The sequence below is a fragment of the Myotis lucifugus genome, unplaced genomic scaffold, assembly GCF_000147115.1.
Source record: "Myotis lucifugus unplaced genomic scaffold, Myoluc2.0 scaffold_38, whole genome shotgun sequence".
Taxonomy (NCBI): domain Eukaryota; kingdom Metazoa; phylum Chordata; class Mammalia; order Chiroptera; family Vespertilionidae; genus Myotis; species Myotis lucifugus.
The window spans coordinates 2,100,367-2,104,364 of record NW_005871086.1 but is presented as its reverse complement, the minus strand read 5'-3'; the positions used below and the strand labels follow the sequence as shown (position 1 = coordinate 2,104,364).

The 3,998-nt window shown below is 38.8% G+C and overlaps 1 pseudogene; it reads left to right on the top strand.

Moving 5' to 3' along the window:
• The first annotated feature begins 1,233 nt into the window (after positions 1–1,233).
• LOC106696965 lies at positions 1,234–2,160 on the top strand (annotated as a pseudogene).
• The last annotated feature ends 1,838 nt before the right edge of the window (positions 2,161–3,998 follow it).

Below are 3,998 nucleotides of genomic sequence, written 5' to 3'. Positions count from 1 at the left end.
TCCTTCCGCTCATGACCTATTCCTTTTTTCTACCCACTATAAAGAGATCAGGGCCCATATTCCTTTCCACTATTGTGCTCCCACCAATAATCAATTATGATTTTAAAACATTGCTCACTCAGTCTTTCACTATCATCATTATGTTTTGAAAAAGGTTACCATTCCCTTTGTCTTCAAAACTATGATTTAATCATGTGGAATATAAAACTGGAAGCAACAAATAAGCAAGCAAGACAAACAAATAAAAATTCATAAACTCAGACCGCAGTATGGTGGTTACCAGAGGGAAAGGGGGATTGGGGTAGTGAAGGGTAGAGGGGGTAGTATATGGTAATGAAAGGAGACTTGACTTAGGATGGTCGGCAGACAATACAATATACAGATGATGTATCATAGAATTGTACACTTGAAAGCTATATAATGTTATTAACCAACTAGAGGCCCGGTGCATGAATTCGTGCACCAGTGGGGTCCCTCGGCCTGGCCTGCGGAATCGGGCCAAAACCAGCTCTCCGACATCCCCTGAGGGGTCCCAGATTGTGAGAGGTCAAATGCCAGGCCAAGGCACCCCACCAGGCCTAGGGATCAGGGCCGCAGAGGGACACGGGAGGTTGGCCAGCCGGGGAGGGACTGCAGGAGGGCTCCAGGGCATGTCCAGCCTGTCTCGCTCAGTTCTGATCAGCCAGACTGCAGCAGCAAGCTAACCTACCAGTTGGAGCATCTGCCCCCTGGTGGTCAGTGTACATCATAGAGAGCAGTTGAGTGGCCTTAGCATATCATTAGCATATTACGCTTTGATTGGTCGACAAGATGACCCGACAACCGGACACTTAGCATATTAGGCTTTTATTATATAAGATGTCACCCCAATAAATTTAATTTTAAAAAACTTGTTGGCAGCTAGCTGTGCAATTTTTAAAGTACTATTTCACAAACTGGGAGTAACTATTAAAATAGTTTAATGATTATTTCTTTTTGTGAATATTTGCATTTACTTGTAAGCAAATTGCTAAATCATAAGAATCAATCTCGAATCAAATCAAATAAGATACCTAGAAAGACCATGAGGGAGATATCTGACCCCTGTGCACAGGAGAGTGATACAACAGGGAAACTAGCTGGTGGTGGGCTGCTATTAAATTATTTCATGCCCCCCAAAAATCTCACTTGGAGTGTCAGCACTGTATTTTTCCTAGTTCTCCTTCTGTCAGAGTACTTCCAGAAAGCAGATGAATGGCCTGTAATAATTAGACAATTGTAATTGAATTCATATTGCAGGGTCTTTCTTGGGAAATTCAGATCTTCTATTTCCTCTTTTTCTCCTTGGTCTATGCAGCCACTGTAAAAGAGAACCTCCTTATTTTGTTTACCTTTATGTCAGGGCCACACCTACACTCTCCCATGTACTTTCTGTTGGGCAATCTCTCCTTCATTGACATGTCTCTAGCCTCATTTGCACCCCCAAAATGATTGCAGACTTCCTCAGTGAGCACAAAGTCATCTCTTTTGAAGGCTGCATCATCTACATTTTTTTTGCCAACTCTTAGGGGATTGTGCTACTCATATCTGTATTTTTTGATGGGTAAGTGACTATATGTAAGCCTCTATGTTACTTAAGCATCCATCAGCTGGAGAAGGTCTGTTGGGCTTGTGACACTTTCCTGGATTTTTAACATCTTCCATGCTGAGTCAGTTAACATTTACTATGAATCTGCCTTCTGTGGACCCGATGAACTGGGTAGCTTCCTTTGTGACCACCCCTTGTTGATTAAACTTTCTTGCATAGACAGATACATTCTGGAGTGTTCATGATTTCAGTCCTGGTGTGATTGCCCTGATGTACTTTATCCTCCTGGTGATCTCCTCCACCTGTCATCCTGTTCACCATTTGGCAACTTCCTCTGGTGGGTCCTCAAAAGCCCTTCCCACTCGTAGTGTCCACTTCACTGTTGTGACCCTTTCCTTTAGCCTGTGTACTTTCATCTATGTGTGGCCTTTCACAAATTTCCCAGGAGACAAAGTGGTCTCCGTATTTTATACCATTTTTATTCCACACTTGAATCCAGTGAGCTATACCCTTAGAAACAAAGATGTCAAGAATTCCATGAGACACTTAGGAGCCATATCTTTAAGGCTGGGAAGACTGGTAACACTCCTTGATTTCTTCACACAAAAACAAAATACTTGTTCAGTATTTATCCCCCTCTTTCAGGTGGTCAACAAAGTGGTGCTATTGCAAGAAATCAATTAGTTCATGGTGGAACTATTTCTTTAATCAGTCTCAGCATTCACTGAGTTCTGGTAATATTAATTGTTCCTCACATAGCATAGCATTTACCACAGGGAATTATCAAACCTATACTCAATGTTTTACTAAACAAGGACCCACTTTTTAGAATATTCAACGTTTTCCAGTATAAGCATTTATTTGAATTTTCCTCCCCCTAAAATATTCATGTTTTAAGAAAGAATAAATTCTTTCCCAGTCTCTTATAATATCTAAGAGGCCAGTGTGAAAGCACCAACACCTAATATAGTAGCCTGTACACTAAAGTACCGATAGAATTTTTTTACTGCTGACAAAAGATGCTGATGAATAAATTATTTTAGTTCAAAAATCAGAAAAAAATGGAGAATTCTTGGTGAGTAAAAATATTTACTATTTAATATATTGTAATCCATCTTTGATTAGAATAAAAATACACAAACCTTATTTATCTTTAGTCTCTAAATTCCCTAGAGTGGCATTCACAATTTTAAAATAGTATAGTAACTCCAGGAAAAATCCTTTTAGTCTATATTAAAGATTTTAAGGATCCCAGAGTCATATACAACACATCCCATCCAAACCCCCATTCCACATAGGATGAAAATAAGAACCAAGAACACAGTAGCTTTTTCAAGGTCATGCTAAAACAAAGCAAAATCTAGGTCATTCACCTACAAATATAGCTATGTATTTGTTTTCTAAGCAGTAACATGTTATTTTGGTGCCATAACATTTACTGTATCATTTTTGTAATCAAAAGCCATGTCATAAATAATAAGATTCAGAAGGATCTGAACCATTTTCCCCTGGTTTAAACACAGAATTTGACTTAAGGAACCCATAGAAGAGTGGTCCTTCAACATATTTCATATAGTTAGTAACTAGAGCTTTTAAAACAAAAAGTTTCTCTAATAATATCTACTTATTTTATGGATGATGAAATTGAGAACCAGGAAATAAAGTGACTTTCCCATCTTACAGCTGTATGATGACAGACTCTACCCAAGAATGTGCCTCCTCTCTCTCTCCATTAAACAAAACCTAGGTCATCTTCAAGAGCATTTTGGTCATTGTCAATCTGAGAGCTACACATAAGAGAAATGATTAATGCAACAAGTGAACTACTGTAACCAAAACTAATTATCCAATTTTGGGGCATTATCAAAGTATATATATATGTAAATAGATTGTAAAGAGTTAAAAAGAGCCCTAACTGGTTTGGCTCAGTGGATAGAGTGTCGACCTGCAGACTGAAGGGTCCCAGGTTCAATTCCAGTGAAGGGCATGTACCTTGGTTGCCGGCACATCCCCAGTAGGGGGTGTGCAGGAGGCAGCTGATCGATGTTTCTAACTCTCTATTCCACTCCCTTCCTCTCTGTAAAAAATCAATAAAATATATATATTTTAAAAAGAGTTGAAAAGATTCAATCATTAGCTTAAGTGGATAGAAAGACAGATGGATAAGTGGATATATCATTATAACAATAAAAACAGTTCTCTAAATTGAATCTTTATCTATAATTATTCTTTTAGCTGAGGATTCATGGACTGTAGTATTATGCAGAAGGGCAAAGTGAAAAATGGTTTGGAGCCAAATAGACTTAAGTTTGAGTTGTAGCTTTGCCACTTCCTGGGTTTTGAGAAGTTACCACAACACTCCAATCCTCAGTTTACTGTAAAATGTTGAAATGATGGGGGGAGGGGGATAAGACAAGAGAAACAGAGAGGA